The 19,306-nt window shown below is 42.2% G+C and overlaps 1 long non-coding RNA gene across 1 annotated transcript in view; it reads right to left on the reverse strand.

The window, feature by feature from the left end:
- Window positions 1–7,167: 7,167 nt before the first annotated feature.
- LOC132433283 (uncharacterized) overlaps window positions 7,168–19,306 on the reverse strand; it is a 123,554-nt gene continuing 111,415 nt past the window's right edge. The window contains exon 3 of the long non-coding RNA XR_009521109.1: window positions 7,168–7,211. This is a non-coding gene — a long non-coding RNA (uncharacterized lncRNA). The remainder of the gene's footprint in view (window positions 7,212–19,306) is intronic.

Here is a 19,306-nt window from a genome sequence, read left to right on the forward strand (position 1 = left end):
GGGTTAACTAATTTAGTTGATATCCATAAATTAATTAGAACAGTGTTTAACCTATAGTAGGCACTAAATAAATTGTAGCTCTTATTACTATGTCATTTGAACTTCTCAACAGCCCTACAGGTAAGGTAGTTATTGCTTCCATTTTACACATAAGGAAAGAGACTCTAAGAAATAAGCCAGTAATTCACAAAGCTGGAAATCAAAACCAGAGCTCCTGGCTTCATCTCAGTGGTGATTCCCTCTCCTCCCAAAAGTCTGTCAACTGGCAAAACAATTCTCTTTGAAAAGTCAACACATAAAATGTGTAGGTTAAAGTGTTTCATGAAGAGAGACAGTATTGTGACATGTAACTGACTAACATAGTGAAAGAAACTAAAAAAAGCCAAAGGTTTTATTTTTAAAGATAAATGAGTAGCAAATCAGCTGACTTAAAATGAGAGAGGGCTTCCCTGGTGGCACAGTGGTTGGGAGTCCGCCTGCCAATGCAGGGGACATGGGTTCGTGCCACGGTCCGGGAGGATCCCACATGCCGCGGAGCGGCTGGGCCCGTGAGCCGTGGCCGCTGAGCCTACGCGTCCGGAGCCTGTGCTCTGCAGCGGGTTGGTTAGAGTACCACAGTTTACATCAGGTTAAAACAAAAGATCACATTAGCAATTGCACAAGCTTATATTCAGTAGTTTATCCACAGAGCAACATTAGTAAGCCAATTTTAGAGAGTCTGATCAAACTGTTACTGTAAGATAAAAGAAGCATGATATTTAGGGGTCAAGATTTTCAATGCAGCACACACAGAAAACCTATATTTATTCTATCACCAGCACTTATCAAGGAATTATTTTATAGTTTTTATTTTTTTAATTGTGCTGAAATATACACAACATCAAATTTAGCATCTTAATCTTTTTAAATGTCCAGTTCACTGGCATTAAGCACATTCATACTGAAAAACCATCACCACCACTCATTTCCAGAACTCTTTCCATCTTGCAAAACTGAAACCTTGTACCCACGAAAAAATAGTTCCCCATTCCTCCCTCAGAATTATAACTTTTAACTCAAATAAGTTGTTTTTGTTTTTGTTTTTGTTTTGCTGTACGTGGGCCTCTCACTATTGTGGCCTCTGTCGTTGTGGAGCACAGGCTCCGGACGCACAGGCTCAGTGGCCATGGCTCACGGGCCCAGCCACTCCGCGGCATGTGGGATCTTCCCCGAACGGAGGCACGAACCCGTGTCCCCTAGCATCGGCAGGCGGACTCTCAACCACTGCGCCACCAGGGAAGCCCTCAAATAAGTTTTTTAATCAGGATCACTGTCTTTCAACTACTTCGTTTTCTTTAAAACAAAATTTACCACAATTTAAAAGCTTTTCAAGAATTCAAATATGCTGCAGCTCATTCTAACTAGAAAGTCATACTCAGTCACTTCAGGTGTTTGGAGACTGTCCCCCATCTAACGCTACGCTGTTGTTTTTATGGCCCTACCCACAATTTTGATTTTAGAACGTCAAACAACAGAAGACAGCTGTTTGTAAATCCAGCCCAGATGACAAGGATAGAGGTTTCTAGAATCCACCCTAGGAACAGTTTGTCACTTGATATCAGTGTCATTTCCACTGAAACAGGATAAAGCAGAGGAAGCTTCCTTCATACACACAACCCAGTGGCTATCCGGTCAGTCTGGAAGAATGTGCTGGTCACCCCAGCCTACACCCCACAATTACGCCTTCGAACATGTTTGCCATAAGAGGCTGTGTATTCTAGTTGCTATCAGAGCCCTCAAAGAGACTTCATAACATCCAGTTCAACAGATAGCAAGTCACAGAGAGACACTATTCTTTGCACATGATAATGAATTTTTCATCTCAAGCTTTTGATGTGTAAGGACATATATTTAGAAGGAAAAGCTTTTAGTACAGCTAATCAAAGAAAAGGGGATTTTTTAAAAAGAAAAATTTATCAGGAGTTTCTTCAGGACAAACAGTGTGACCCAGGGCTTTGTTCCTGGAGATGATGTGTGTTTGAGGACAACGGAAACTGCCTCGGAGTCGTCTGATTGCCCCCTCCCGTCAGCACAAGGCAGCTCCTTACAAATGGGCACCAGCCTGCTGTACAGGTGGTGATGAAAGCAGTCAACCACCTCACATTTATTTGGCCTCATGTGGTTCCCCCCGGGTATCATTTCTTCACTCTGAGCTTTGTAGATGCTCCTGTTCTGCTTGCTAATGACATTAACAGGAGTGTCGTGTCTCATCTATGAGCTGTGGCCATTTTTAGCAAAGCACTTGGTCTGGAAAGCTCCAAATTCACCAAATATATACATGCAAAGGATTCCTTTAGTAACAAACTATTCGTACTAGATTTGACTTTAAAAAGAACTGAAGCAGAAATATCCGTGTGTGTGTGTGCATGTGCACGTATGTGTGGATGTTTGAAGGGAAAATCATGGAAATCCACCATTGTAAAAAGCAGATATATTATGAAGGGAAAAAAATTTAGCTGTGTTTCTGCACTTTTGTAAGTCGACTTTCTCCCTGTAATTATATTATGTCAAGTATGGTATCTGTATTTCAGCCTGTGATCCCTGTTTGTTGATTACGCACACAGCACTTCAACTCCCGTACCTTTTCTTAAGGGAATTAGAGTAGCCTGACCAGCTTGCCTCTCAGGTGAAGCTGGCCTCCTCAAGCCCGGGCCACAGTCATTTTTTCCTGTCTGCTGGCCTCAAAGATTCAGTGAAAATAAAAACATCAGAAGCATCTCAGTTCGGGCAACACCCCTTGTGAAATGTTCACTTTAATGACACTAATGTTGTGCCCCTTGGTGTGCCATCTTATTGTGAGACTTAATCAAAGGCAAAAAAAAATAAAGATGTCTGGCTTGGGTGCAGGTACTTCTTTGTTGGAGTGCTTCCTGGGGGTGGGGGAGTGGTCCACAGTAGCAGGGGCTTATACACAAAGGCTGAGCTGCCCAGGGTCTGGGTGTGTGTTTTTGCATGGGTCCAGAGGTTTGCTCTGTGTGTGTGTGTGTGTGTGCTTTGCATAGTCCCATATATATGGACCCCAGGATTAAGACAGGGAAAAAAAAAAAAAAAAAAATATATATATATATATATAGTGCATGTGGTGGGTGTGTGAACACATGAATGTGCACTCACATGTCCATGTATTTGTACATATGATCTGCAGAGTCCTTTATAGCCCTGGGATTCATGTGCTCATTATATAAAAGTGTCTTTTATTTGTGGCCACATGGGGCCAATTGGGCTGCCTGTGGCCCTAGACACTGTGTATGGGGCCAACCACTTTTATTCAAAAGAAAAGACAAACCACTTAACCAACGGGCCAGGCTCACAATGGTCACTCGGTTTGGTAAATGTTTTTGAAGAAGAAGGGAGAAAAGAAAAAACTTCCAAAGAATCTCAAAATTAGGATTTTTTACCTTGACGTGGATGTTAGGATTTAAGGGATGATAATAATTAATCATACCTCTTCCCTGATGGGTTCTGAACCCACTGAGGAGCTAGACCGACCTAGATCAGCAGATCTGAAATCATCAGATTTATTTCCAAAAAAGGCTGCCTTGGAGAACTTGCCTTGACCTCTGACAGAACTGACTTGCCAGCCAGAACCCCAGGTTTCCTTCCAAAGGGCAGAACCTCCCTGCTGAGTTTATGGTTCAAAAGGACTGAACTTTCACACATCATGACCCTCTTCCCAGCCAGGGAAGGGGATGGAAAAAAGGACAGAGGCTTTCTTCCCAAGTTTTCCATTCTTCCACAAGGTGGAAGTTCCTACTTTCCGGAACTAGGCAAATAAATAAATAAATAAAACAGGAGAAAGAAAATAATTTTGCTTATGACTCCAAAGATTTTGTTCTCTTAACCTGCTAGGCTTAAGCATCCAGGTCAACCAAGAGTGTGTGAAGAACTGTGGAGTCCCCATAGGGGAACAGATCAGCGGTTCACCAGGACACCTTCATGTATCCCACACATCATAGTTCTCCACCATCTGGTCCCTTTCCAAATGTATCTCTATTTCTCCCCAAATCCTCTTCTTCCAGCAAACCCAGACCTACATACCCACATGAATTCCCATCTTTCCACTTTTACATGAATGTCACATCTTAGGTAAGTTAAACTTAGGAGAATTCAGCCTTATACAATCGTTCCACCACCCTAGTCATTCCTCCATTCCACTGTATGGCACATCAGATATACACAGATTGTGTCTCCTTTCGAGTGACGTTCACTCCACTGCTGACTATTCTTCCTTCTCAAACCGAATACCAGCACCTCAGCCTCGCTTTTGTATCAACTTAGCTTGGGCATCAGAAATGCAGATGCAGTCACATCTCTGTCTTTCTCTGTCCTCCAGGAAATTGAGATGGAGCTTAGAGACACCAAAGACACCACAGAGGCAAAGGACCGCCTCCTTGTCCTGCACCAACCTTTAGTTGCCTCATTCTCAATATTACAAGCATCTTGCCTCAACAATTTGACTCTAGTGGTTAAAGCATTGCTATTTTTTGTTCAACACCATCCCAAACACAAGCCAACTATAGAAATTTGAGGGGTGGAAGAGGCTCTGTGGTCCAAAGAAATAGCAATCTGTGCTAACTCTGCAGGGAAAAGTGATTGTGCTGAGCTTGAAGACAGAAGGTGCATGCACACCACAGAGTCAATACAAGAGCCTACACTTTCTTGTCTATTTAAGGGAGTTTTAAGAGTAAAATCTAACTTTCCATGAATTTATGTTTATATGCCCCTCTTTTAAGTGCAACTCTTGCATAAGACATGACACTGCCAGGCCTAATGCAAGTGCCCAACACAATACCCTCTTTGTTTCAATGCACAATTGAGCCCCACCTACTCCTCAGTGCTGCCTCTGACCACTGAGGCCTCAGTGATCGCTCCCTCCTCTGGGCTCACTGGATACCGGTATCATTTTCCTGGAATGTAATTTAGCAACCTTGTATCATTACTCATCTCGTTTCGGGTAGTGTATATGGACACAGCCAATCTGTCTGATGGCATTATAACCCCTGGAAGACAGGGACCTTATCTCTTAGTCTTTGCATTTCTAGCATCCAGCCTGAGTAAATTCTGCATAAACATATGTGACGTCGATGAATTAATAAAAATTATCATTCTTTGGAAAGACCCCGGAGGTACTAAGAGGTCCAGGTACCAAGAAAAATGTTTGCATACCCTGTCCACCTAGAGTTGCCTGCTCATCCTTAACAATCCAGACCAAATGCCAGCTCCTCTTCAGTGTCGTTGAGACAAACACAGGCTTTGGCGTCAGCCAGAGAGAGATTCAAATCTTTTCTGCACCACAACTGGCCAAGTGATTTTGAGTGACAAGTGTCCTGGAGCCTTAATAGAAGTTTCTACTTCTATTAAGTGGAAATAGTGATAACCACCTTAGAACCTTAGAAGGCAAGAATAAAATTAAATAACATATGGAAGTGTTTTAAACAAGGTAGATATGGAAGACAAGGTAGACATGGTAATTATTAATATTTTCTTCAAAGTCCTCACCTCTGTGCTCCTACCCCACTTTGTACCTGCTGCTGTCACAATCCTTATATACTGCATTGTGAATATCTGAGTCAACATCTGACTCCTCCACCAGCTAGGCTGGGAGCTTCTTGAGGACAGGGATTATTCCATCTTTATGAGCACTTACTTACAGCCAGACTCTGTGCTAGGCCCTCTACCTACATTATCTCACTTAAACCTCACAACAAACAACAATTATCCCCATTTTAAACATGAAGAATTTAATCCCCACAACAACCTACTATTATCACTACTTTAAACATGATAAAATTGACCTTGGAGGGTTTAAAAAACTTGCACACAAGTTCACACAGGTACAGGTAATGGAGGTGGTCTCTGCACCCATGTCACTGCAAATCCAAGTCCATATGCTTAATTGCTTCACTATGTTGGAACCAAGGATATCTCAGCCATCCTTGTGTCACCCCTCCAATACTTACTAGCATGTGAGTGGCATGAATAAACATTTACAAAGTGATTATTTAGTAAATAAAGAGATTGTGATTTCATATAAATGATTATCTATGTTCCACCTTGAGGTGATCCTACATCTGGAACACTGCCTGAGACATGATTGCAATGACATGAGTAACTTTTTCAGAAAAGGGCTCTAAATTTACCAGCTCCTGTTTCACAGGAGGCACACATTTAGTACATAAAGGAAAATCATTGTTTATACCCCAAAGAGATTCTCCCATAGGTCCGGAGGGAGGATGTTCATTGCAGCATTATTTGTAAAGGCAGGAAATTGCACTATCATCACTGGGACAGTAGAAAGGCAATATGTGATAGATGTTCACCCTGGGGTACAGCCATCATAGGAATGGATCATAAGTGGACAAAGAAACATAGGTTCTTCATAAAGGCAACGTGCTGAGTGAAAGACGAAACAAACTGAGATTTATAGCTGTGCCATTTACACAATACCATTTACATAAATTAAAAATGCATATACGGGCTTCCCTGGGTGGCGCAGTGGTTGGGGGTCCGCCTGCTGATGCGGGGGACGCGGGTTCGTGCCCCGGTCCGGGAAGATCCCACATGCCACGGAGCAGCTGGGCCCGTGAGCCATGGCCGCTGAGCCTGCGCGTCCAGAGCCTGTGCTCCGCAACGGGAGAGGCCACAACAGTGAGAGGCCCGCGTACCGCAAAAAAAAAAAAAAAAAAAAAAAAAAAAAATGCATATACACAAAGCATAGTACACATTCCAGTGGTATGGCTGGTAATTAAGAGCATGATTTAAGACCTCAGCTGCCTAGGTTCAAATCCTAACCTCTTTGCTTAGTCGCTGAGTGACCTCAGGCAAGTTACTTACCATCTCTGTGCCTCAGTTCTTTCTTCTATTAAATGGTGTTAATAAAGGTTCTTAACTCAAAAGATTGTTACGAGAATTTGATAATAACACATAAAGGGCTTAGAAGAGAACCTGGCACACAGTAGGTTCTATACAGGTGTTATTTACTATTACACTTTTTAGAAACACAAAGAAGAAATACATATGAAACACATTAGAATTACTGTCTATAGGGAATGGAATGGGAATGGGATAAAAAGGAATGAATTCAGACAAACAACAGGAGCCTTGCATGAAACAGCAATGATAATTTACCTTGTATTCAGAAGTATGATTAATCCTCTTCGATATACATTTTTCTTTAAAAAAAAAAAAAACACAAGAATTTACTAACCAAGCTGTTATTAACCATTCGCCTTACTGAGTTGGTAAGTGATTATTTGCAAGTCACATTTGTGGTAAGTCAACCATTCAAAATTCAAAAACTTCACTCTGAAATTAGGATCCACGTATACTTAAGATATGACTACAGCTAAGCCCAGTCCACACCACTACCCATTCTGAGCCAACAAAGCCACTGGATAATAAATAAACGAGCATTTATTAAATGCCTACTATGTGAAGGACACTGAATTGGCTATAATGAAACAAAAGAAAGTCATGAATGTAAACTTTAAAATATAAAGTACTGTTTAAGGGCCAGTTGAGCTGTACCAGCTACAGCTGGTGAAAGTCATTTTAAACTACTAGCAGCTGGAGTATTAGAGAAAGAAAGTATTCACAGGAGAAGTGGGAAACAAAGCTAACCTCATCAGTTGCTTGAATAACTTCTGTGGATCTCCTTATTAAAAGATGCTTCAGAAACAACCTATGCATCCATCAATGAATGAAAGGATAAATAAAATGTGGTATATATACATAATGGAATATTATTCAGCCATGAAAAAGAAATAAGAGAATCTTGCCATTTGCAACAACATGGATGGACCTTGAGGGCATTATGCTAAGTGAAATAAGTCAGACAAAGAAAGACAAATACCATATGATATTATATGTGGAGTCTAAAAAAAAACTGAGCTCATAGATACAGAGAACAGATTGGTAGTTACCAGAGGCAGGGACTAGTGGCGGGGGTGGGTGAAATGGGGTTGTCAAAAGTTATGACTTCCAGGGCCTACCTGGTGGCGCAATGGTTGAGAGCCTGCCTGCCGATGCAGGGGACACGGGTTCGTGCCCCAGTCCGGGAGGATCCCACGTGCTGAGGAGCGGCTGGGCCCGTAAGCCATGGCCGCTGAGCCTGCGCGTCCAGAGCCTGTGCTCCTCAACAGGAGAGGCCGCGGCAGTGAGAGGCCCGCGTACCACACACACACACAAAAAAAATTATGACCTCCATAAGTCATGGGGATATAATATACAGCATGTGACTATAGTTAATAATGCCGTATTGTATATGTGAAAGCTGCTAAGCAGGAGGTCTTAAAAGTTCTCATCGGGGCTTCCCTGGTGGCGCAGTGGTTGAGAGTCTGCCTGCCAATGCAGGGGACACGGGTTCGAGCCCTGGTCTGGGAAGATCCCACATGCCGCGGAGCAACTAAGCCCGTGAGCCACAGCTACTGAGCCTGCGCGTCTGGAGCCTGTGCTCCACAACGGGAGAGGCCGCGACAGTGAGAGGCCCGCGCATCGCGATGAAAAGTGGCCCCCGCTCGCCGCCACTGGAGAAAGCCCTTGCACAGAAACGAAGACCCAACACAGCCAAAAATAAATATAAATAAATTAATTAATTTTAAAAAAAAAGTTCTCATCACAAGAAAAAAATTTTAACTACTTATGGTGATGACTGTTAACTAGACTTACTGTGGCAATCGTTTCATAATGGATACAAATATCAAGTCATTATGTTGTATACCTAAATCTAATATAATGTTATATGTCAATTATACCTTAATTTTTAAAATTTTAATTAAAAAACGGTATTTTTTAAAGAGACACTTAAGCCACAAATCAGCTAAGAGCTACACATGAAGGGAAGACTCGTAACAAAATAACTTCAACTGACCTTGGCCTCCAGATTAACTAACACCTCCTGATATCTGGTACTACAATTAAGATGGGTTCATTCCCTAAGAGGTGAGCCAGCAATGCACTGTGGACAGCAGATAAATAGGGGGAAATTATTATTATGGAGATTAGGGGAGGGGAGAGTCCTTACACCAATTTCTTTTGAATCTTATCAAATCATTAATAATTACTAAACTCTCAGTAATAAGATGCAAATGCAAAGTGATAGGATTATGCTGTGGGTAAAGCATTTTTTTAATTTTTAAAATACATGTTTTAGTACAAACATCAATATATATATATGTATGATTCTTGTGCTATCACAAATGATCCCAAAATCTAGTCTAAAGAGAAGTTTTATTAGTGTATGATTACTCTCATCAGGATTCTTAGCAATTCTAGACTGCCATGGTCCAAAATGATGCAGAAGTTCAGAAATCAGTAACCTGTGCACGATGACACTATCTATGTCTTTTTCATTGGTGAAAATGTGAAATCAAAGCTTTGGCTTGGCCAGCCTTGTACAGGAAACCAATAGGCTTGGTTGTTTTCCTTACTTATTTTGATGGGATGGAATTTTTTAATAAGTTCTTGTGAGGAATTCATATTCCTTTTGGGCCTAGACTTTGTCTCCTAAAATATTCAGGTCCCTTTAAAGCCATGTCTTTCAGTGACCGTATCAATGATGAAATAATTCTTAGGATTCGCTTTTGCTGCAAGTGACCAAAAGCCCAAACAACAGTGGCTCTGAAAAGATAGAAGTGTATTCTGTCTCCAATAAGCATCAGCAGTCCAGTGCTGAGTTGGCAGCTCCACAGTCATAAAGGACCCAATCTCCTCCATCCTTTAAGGAGGCCCACACCTTGGAGTCCAGATGACTGCCCTATGCAGTTCCAGCCATCACATCAACATTCCAGGCAGCAGAGGAGGAAGAGAAGGAAGGGAGCACATAATCTCTCTTTAAGAAAACATACAGTAGATGGCACACCCCACTTCCCCCTCGTGGCCCATCATCCGTGGCCACACTTCCTACAAAGGAGGCTGGAAAATGATGTCATTATTCCAACAGCCATGGGCCCATCTAACAAGGGATTCTATCACAGCAGGAGAAAAGGAGAATGGATTTAAAGGATAATCAGCAAACTCAGCCACACTATTCCCGAGTAAAACAATCATTTTTATTTTTATGCGTTCATTTCCCATCTTGGGATAACTACTCTGGTATACCATGCATTTTCCAAATGTTACTTTTTCTGCCACAAGGAGAACAAAAAAAGGAAAATAATATTCAACTACTTCTAGCATTCAAGAGATATCAGGCATTGTGTTGGTGCTTTCACATTTGTTATCTCATTTAATTCCCACAACAAGGTATTATCCTCATTTGGGGAAATTAAGATTCACAGCATTGATATGTGAAATGGGAGTATTTTAAGCTTAGAGCCTCTCCTAGTTTTCTCCCCTATGAAATGTATTTAGCTAAATTCTTTTCTTCCTTAGAATTTATCAGCAACCCCTATTCAACTTTCCCCATAACCAAGACCTTTTTTCTGAAGCACCAGTTAATAAATCAGGATTCTGCATTGCGTCTGTGGAAAGGTAATTACCAACACTTGCAACGTGGAACAGAAATTCTCAAACGTTTCAGTCTTTGTTTTAAGTCATGAATTCATGTTCTTCATGCCCCCGTTATTAACTGGATGCTTTATTTTACTGTGTGCTGTTCGGAAGTACCACGTAGTGTTATCAATGGCTCTAGTGCCACGTAACGTTGGGATGGGTTTGCCTGGCTTCCACCCCAGAAAAACTCCCAACTTTCAAGATTACTCCAGCAATCCCTCCTTCCTCTCCACTCTGGAGTATCATCATATCACTGGGACTTTCAAGGCAATTGAATTCATAATTGTAGCAGAAGATATTTATTGAGTGTTTCATATGCGCCAATGATGTGGAAATGATCTATGAGGTAGAAAGAATTGGTATAATTATTATTATCCCCATTTTACGGATGAAAACACAGGACCTTAGAAAGGCTTAGTAACATGCCCCAATTCCAGTAATCACTATGTAGAAGAGCTGGGACTTGAACTTGCTTCTCTTTGACCAAATAGCTCATACTCTTCACCTGCCTGCAAGGAACCAGGTACCAGCTGAGGTGTTGACAACACAGCAGGTGTGCCAGAATTGGTCCCTGTCCTCAAGGAATCACAGTCCAGTGGGGTAAATGGTGCTGTGCCTTCAATTACACTACACTGAGACAAGTTCTAGGACTGCCCGAGACCCGCTGTTGTTGGTGCCAACACAGAGGAGTAGCTAATCCCACACTCAGAATGTAAGACCCTGCATTGTCTTCTGTCTTTTATGTGTTCAGCACCTCTCTACCTGGGGACCAGAGTCTCATACATCTTTGTTTCCTTAGTCCCTAACACAATTCCTGACACATAATAAGTGTTCATGAAGTGGCCCATGCTACAGAACCAGTACAGCCCAGAATGAAGTGTGGGTACCCTGACAAGTAAGACAATCTAGGACTAAATCCACACTTTCTAGCTGAGATGCTACCCACCCAGATTTACACCAATTTCATTTTTCACCTAGTGGTATTAGAAGACACGTGAACTAGTCGGACAGAAAAATCCCAGAGTGAGCCGCAGCTGGACTGTTTCTAATCCCTGGGCCAGCTTCTGGCAGAGTGAGAAGGAAAGACATAGGTCATCTGATTGAGGAAGCAGCCACAAGGCAGAAGATTTCTGAGAAGTGGGGGAGACCTGGAATGCTCAGGACTAAGGTTGTTTTCTTTTTCAAAAATGCCCGTCAACTGTTTAAAAATCCTCTGTCCAGGCTTCCCTGGTGGCACAGCAGTTGAGAGTCCTCCTGCCAATGCAGGGAACATGGGTTCATGCCCTGGTCCGGGAAGATCCCACATGCCGTGGAGTGGCTGGGCCCGTGAGCCATGGCTGCTGAGCCTGCGCGTCCGGAGCCTGTGCTCCACAACAGGAGAGGCCACAACAGTGAGAGGCCCGCGTACCACCAAAAAAAAAAAAAAAAAAAAAAAAAAAATCCTCTGTCCAGCAGCAAAGATGAAGACATTATGCAATGACCCAAGTAGACACTTGAGAGAACTGGAGGTCAGTTCAGTAGCAAACTGGAACAGAAATAGCTAAAGTGATAGAAATACAATTGATCAACTGATGAAGTCACAGTGCTTTAAGTCTGCACAGTGAGCAATTTCAGACAGACAAACTGAGAATTCTCTGCAGTTGCAATGCCAACTCAAAATTAAAAAAACAGCAACAAAAAAAACACGTGAACCTGTTTAAATCAGCATGGAAAGCAGATTGGTGTGGAACATGAAAAATAATTAGCATAGCCCAGAGAAAATACACGGTGACCAGTGTGGAAATAAATGAAGACTGATCAGATGAGAACAAGCAAAGCCTGTTTATTCAGAGCTTGCTATATAGCAAGGGAGTCGGCCACTATCGCTTACATTTGGCAGACCCAAAGGCAGGCAAAAGAGTGAGAAAGCTTTACAGTGGAAAAATGAGAAGGCTTCAGGGATGCCCTGATTGGAAGCTGTTGGCATGGGGAAGCTGTAGGCAGCCTCACCAGAAGAGGAACATCCTATGTGATTGGTTATGGGTGTATATTTGGCTTTCTCTAATTGGTCCTAAGTTAGAAGTGGGGACAAAAATTAGGGACGCTGTCAGTTATTAAGCTTGGCCATGTGAGGCCAATCGCTCCAGAGGCTATTGTTTGGCTTCCTGGACCACTTGCTAGAGATAGTGATCCGACTTCCTGCAAGTGTGACTGATAGACAGCAGGCTGGTGTCCTGGGCTGGTTACTGTTGATAATGAGTTGGTTTCCTGGGCTGGTTGCTGCAGACTGTGGGTCAGGGTTTGATTTTTATAAACGGTCTGGCCTTTGTCTGTTTGTATCTTCCATCTCTCACTGGGGAAACACATTTTAGAACAATCCAGCACAGGACTGACGTCAGTATACTGTGAGCGGGCCCAGGTCCACAAGCCACTTTCTAGTTGTATGACTTACACCAAGTTGCTTGACTTCCTTAACCCTCAGTTTCCTCATCTGCAAAATGGAGATATTACACAGGAGTTTGATGAGGATCAAATGACATAGGGCACATAAAGTGTTTGGCATAGTGCCTGGAACATGGATTGTGGCCAATTGATATGAGATGCTATGAACATTATGAACATTATCATTATCCTTTTTTACCTAAGCTAATCTAGGAACTTAACCAGATAAAGGGGATGAAATTCCAAAGGACACCATTCCAGGGAAAACCCTATAGAGAGGTTTAATAAGATGAATATATTGGATGCTGTATATGATCACAAAAAGATTAACTGGGAAAGGGATATGCATCCCCCCCCCTCAGAGAAGAATACCACCAGAGAGTTGCCTTTAGTATCTTATGTTTGCTATCTTATGATTGATACTAACTAATTTACCTGAGAGTAAACTAACTCCAGAGAGAGTTACATGGCAACAATATGGGGAAAAAAAGTACAGGGGAGGTTAAAACAGTCGTAAACTTGTGAGAAGAAACAAAAGAACACAAGATAGTAGGAATCTCGTGACATCTCCTGAGGTAGGCAGTATCATTACACCTATTTTACAGACAAGAAGACTGAGGCAGAGAGAGTTAATAACCTGATGGTCACAGTAAGAATCAAGGAGATTTAGCAGCTAAGTAGAAATTTGCAAAAAAAAAAAAAAAAAAAAAGTCCTGGATGGTTCTATTAAGAACACACCAGAGAAATAGAGGCTTACGGATTTCCCTGGTGGCACAGTGGATGGGACTCTGCGCTCCCAAGGCAGGGGGCCTGGGTTCGATCCCTGGTCAGGGAACTAGATCCCACATGCATGCCGCAACTGAGAGTTCGCATGCCACAACTAAGGAGCCCTCCTACCGCAACTAAGACCTAGCGCAACCAAATAAACAATATTTTTTAAAAAAAGAAAGAAATACAGGCTTAGGTACAAATGAACTGAGAGTGTGGAACAAAAAGTTTATAACCACCAAGTTGTCTTAGTTATATTTGCTTCCCACATTTTGCATTAAGTTTCTCAGAAGTGTTATTCACCTTCCTGTGGGGAGAAGATGCCTGAAAGAGGCAAATTATTCTTTTTGCAACAGGACCTAAACTTCCTGTCTCTCTCAGCCTTGGCCTCCAAGATCCCAAGGACCTCCTCTAGGCAGCCAACACCAGGGCAGGCTTTGGTTCAAAAAGCCTGAGTCTGTATTGTAAGAAAAGAAGAAGAGCCACTAAAAATGTTTGGATGATTTAACAAGGCAGTTTGTACCTTCTGGAATGTACAAGTTGTTAATAAATTGCATTTCTTCCCTTTTTATAGAATACATTCCTAGTGTGGTGTTTGGTTTACGTTTTATAATAGGTGCTATAGTTTCAGCGTTTGAACATGGGTTTCATTAATCCTTAATTTGCGCCTCCACCAGAAGGAATTGTCTTCTAGACTTTGGGAACAGTGCCCTCTCCTGGATGAAGTGACATCTACCTTCCTGATTTGCAAAGCTTAGCAACAAGGACACGAATGCTGAAAGACAGGAGAGGCTCCGGAGACCTCACATAGTGGGAACTGCTGGTCTCTCTTGGGGACGCAAAGAGGGGTGCCCTAGGTGGTCAGGAAGACCCAGGCCCAGTTATGTCCCAGTGAAAGGTGAGAGCCCTGGACTTCCATGGCTATAAAGGAAAAAAAAAAAAAAAAGGAGAGAAAAGAAAAGAAAAGGAGAGGATGTGATCACTGCCTGGATCCAGAAGTCTAAATACCTGACAATGAGTTGGATGGATGAATTTAATCTCACTTCAGATTGATGCAGGGATTCAAACAGAAACTTGATGGGCTTAAAGAAAAAATGTCACATACTTAACGCTTAGAATGACTCCTGGAAATTAGATCCTGCTCATCTACTAAATTTGTTTAGCTCCACCAAAACAACAGAGTTAGACTGCATTTAAAGGATGCTTTTTGAAGTGTTAGTCTAGAACTTGAGGAAATATTGGTTTCTCTAAAAAGAATAGGGAAGGGGTGTGTGATCACAGGTGCTGTTCACCAACATTTCCGGTTCTCTTTCTGGACAGGGATGAGGACTGCACGTTCTGTACCTCCATGAAGTTAGATGTGGCCATGTGGCTTGCTGTGGCCAATCAAGTGTGAGTGGAAGTTAAGCCTTGAAGAACTGGTGCAAGGTTCACCACCTTTCCTTCTCCTCTCCACCACAGGGTGGGCAAACTACAGCCCACAGCCTGAATCCAGGCCACTGCAAATTTTTATAAATAAAGTTTTATCAGAGCACAGCCATGCCCATCCTTTTACGTATAGGCTATGGCTGTTTGCGTGCTACAACAGCAGTGCTGAGCAGCTGCAACAGAGACCATACGGCTTGCAAAACCCCAAATATTTACCACCTGGCCCTTTACAGAAAAAGTTGGAGAACCCATGCTCTCAACAGTGGGGGTCCCTGAAAGAAAATATCATGGAGCACAGCTCGTGCTGGACAAGATGGACATGTAGCACAAGAATGAAATAAACCCTCATTTTAAGCCACTGAGATTTGAAAGTGGTTTTGCTACCGCAGCATGACCAAGCCTATCCTGACACACAGGTTAAAAAAGTCCTCTAACAAAAAGAAAAAGAGAGTGTATACCCAGAATCTAAAACACCTTGAAAGAAGCTCTCCAAATATTAATGATACAAAATATGCAAATTCAATGTCACTAACATTATTCTTTTAACCTGGTGGGGAATAAACGTGATTCCCACATGCAAATGAGGCTGTTATCAAGTAAGTGTGATATTTTCCCCCTAAAATCAAAATGAATTAATTTCTGTATCTAAGGAAGGCCAGCCAGCTCTAATCAGACAATGGTTTGCTTTATGAAAGGAGTAAAGAGGCTCATTACAGGAAATCCCAGGCATGTTGATAAATTCCCAAACTTGGACTCTCATAAAACTCAGGAACACACTTCCCATTGCCTTCCACGTTTCTTACTGAGTCACTGAGCCAGAGGCAGCTGCCTGATTTGTGACCTTCAGCCGTCCGCCATCCCTCATAGATCATTTCCACCTAATACAGCCTTAAAATTGTCATCATTTTCTTTACTTCAACATTTGAAAGAAATGTTGAAGATTGATCCACCACTGAGTTGGCTATTTTGCAACTTCTCCCAGCTAGTTAAGAAGGAAGTCGTTGTAAATAAATGCAGCTTTCCTGGATATTTTAAATGGTAACAATCACAACAATTTTAGCAACAGAGAGAGTAAGGGAGGAAAGGGAAAGAGAAGACTGGATAAAACGGTCCACAGGCAACTCATATCACCCCTAGGGAACCAGAGTAGAGCTTTTCCCAGTTCCCTCCAACTGAAAGCTGTAACCACTTAGTAGGCAGGAGCTTGGAGGAAAAGGAGCGCCCCCTGCCCATGTTTTCCATCAGGCTTGACTTCACATCTGGCTAAATCTAAAAGCCCTTCTGTGTCCCAGGCAGGACACCGAGCACTGAAGAAGCATGGCTCTTTGCTGACCCACTAGCAGTTTAGAGGTGGTTCCACTGGACCCTGGATGAAAGAGAGACAGCAGGTTCCCCACAAGGTCATTGCAGATAAATAGGGAGATTCCATCAGAAATGCATCTGTGGACCTAGGACTCAATTCCTCTGAAACTGGGAGTGGGACAGAGGGGATGGCAGGAGTGATGTACTACTCAGTCTCAGGGATCAGCCTCCGGGCATTCTGTAAAGCAGCTCCATGCCCCTGATGCTGGATGTGTGCTGCTCACAACTGCTTCATCCAAATTCGACTCAGAGGGGCTTCCCTGGTGGCGCAGTGGTTAAGCGTCCACCTGCCAATGCAGGGGACACAGGTACGAGCCCTGGTCCGGGAAGAACCCACATGCCATGGAGCAACTAAGCTCGTGTGCCACAACTACTGAGCCTGCACTCTAGGGACTGTGAGCTACAACTACTGAGCCCGCGTGCCACAACTACTGAAACCTGTGCGCCTAGAGCCCATGCTCCGCAACGAGAAGCCACCGCAATGAGAAGCCCACGCACCGCAACGAAGAGTAGCCCCCGCTCGCTGCAACTATAGAAAGCCCGCGCACAGCAACAAAGACCCAACACAGCCAAAAATAAATTAAAAAAAAAAAATTCGGCTCAGAATGGAAATTCTTCTAACTAATACAGAACTTCACACTCTCTCAGCCTGTGACTCGTATTCTCTATGGGCCCAAAAAGGAGAAAGGAGAAAAAAAGGAAGGGTTTTTCCTTTTGCCATTAGTGCCAGCCTCCTCTGTGTGCCTGTCTGATTCCTTCCAATTTATTCCAGGACAATAAGTAGAAATGAGTTTCCCAACCCCTTCAGGGCAGGTAGGAGACATAAGAATGGAAATAGAGCTGGGGGCCTCAGCTGGGGTGGTTGAACTGAGTCTGGCATTTTGGTTTTGTCAATTGCCTGTGGTTGCTTGTTAAGTTCACAGATAATCTGCAACTAGGGCAGCTGCTGAACACACTGGAAAAACAAAGTTCAAAACGACCTCACTAAATTAAAGATGAGATCCAAAGCCACCAGCAGATGAAGGTTAATAGAGGGCCCCTACTGCATCTCAGATTAAGGGGAAAACACTAAAACTACACAAGTACAAACAGCATGTGAAAGTGCTGGCCATGAGTGTGTATGGCTGAGGAAGATCTAAAGGTCTTAGTGGACAAGTTCACTGAGCCAGCAATGTAAGAGAAATGTTAAATGTTAAATAAGAATATAAAAGACAGAAATTATGAAATAATCTTCATAGATTCATACATCCTTTTATTCAACAAACTTTACTGAATGCCTACTACGTGCCATGCATTGTGCTAGGATCTAGAGCAAGAGTCAACAAACTAGAGCCCATAAGCCACATCTGCCATACCACTTGTTTATGCGTGGCCCTTGAGCTAAGAATGATCTTCACATTTCTATAATATAAAACATAAAAAAGAGTATTAGCCTTTCAGAGACAACAGCTGTTCAAAGAATATAGGACACTGCCTCTTGGCCTGCAATGACTAAAATATTGCTATCTGGCTCTTTTTAGGCAAAAAAATAAAAGGGTTGCTGACCCCTAATCCAGGGGTACAAAGTTGAATAAGAAATAACCCCTGCCTTCAAGGAACTCACGGTTTGGCATGAACTCAATAATCAGTATCAGAACACTTTGTCCTTTCCTGGCTTCACAACTTAGAAGCAAGATAGAAAAATTGAAGGAAGCTCATGGAAAGTTATAAAGATTAATAAAAGAATGGGAAGAAGAATTTATGAGAAAATTTTAAAGGAATTTGGATTATTTATTCTTAAGAAAAGGAGACTATGGGGAGACTTAAGAATAGTCTTCAAATATTTCAGGGGATATTATTAAGCAAAAGGCTTTTCCATTGTGGACATAAAGGTTAATAGAATGTAGGCTAAAATTTTTTATTATAGAGATGGAAGGATTTCCTAGAAGGCTTTTAAATTTCTACAATGAATTGAGAAATCCATTTTCTTTAATCCTTTAAAACTAGTGTCTTTTCTCATCTGTCTAGGAGCTGTTAAGTGTTGTTTGAGTGTTGTCTGAGCTAAAGGTAGAGGTGCACTAAACGCCCTGTGTTCAAGCCAGCTCTCTGATTCTTCCATTCAGAAGCTGGGGCTTTTCAGAAGGATAAAGTCTTTTTCCCCCTCTGGGTCTCAATTTTCCCCTCTTGAAAAATGAGAGCCTGACATGCTCTGAGTCTGTGATTTCCTGGGCTGAAACTTTGAAATGGTTCAGTAGCCAAGGAAAGCAAAGGAGCTTCAATGATCCCCTCTCACAAGAGAGGAGGCAATGGATGCTGTTTCATTCTCGACATGAATAAAGAAATTTAGACTCAATATCTGTTTTAATTCAAAGGTAACTACTGGTTGGAAAGAAAAAAGTAGAACATGTTTACTAGATGGAAAAGACCAAAGAAAACTTGAATAAATGCCTAAAGAGTATAAAAGGGGAAATGTCAAGGAGGCATACACAAAGAAAGACATAAAATAAGAAGACAGAAGCAAGAACTGACATTCCACAATCCCAGTCAATGTGATGGGGTGATAGGCTCCTCTTTAGAAGATGTACTCTTAGGTTAGACCCAAATTCAAAATTCTACTACATGCCATTTACAAGAGAGCCACTGAAAACCAATGGGGCACAAGTGTAAAAAATAAAGGGTTTAATACGGAACTTGGTTCATGATATGCATGCTGAAGTCTTTAGGCAGAAAGTGTACTGAGGGGTGCAGTTGACCATGGTATTCATCAAAAAAGTAAGACAGACAGACATTTGAATAGAGGGATGGATGGACAGATATG

Source organism: Delphinus delphis, chromosome 11 (genome assembly GCF_949987515.2).
Source record: "Delphinus delphis chromosome 11, mDelDel1.2, whole genome shotgun sequence".
Classification (NCBI taxonomy): domain Eukaryota; kingdom Metazoa; phylum Chordata; class Mammalia; order Artiodactyla; family Delphinidae; genus Delphinus; species Delphinus delphis.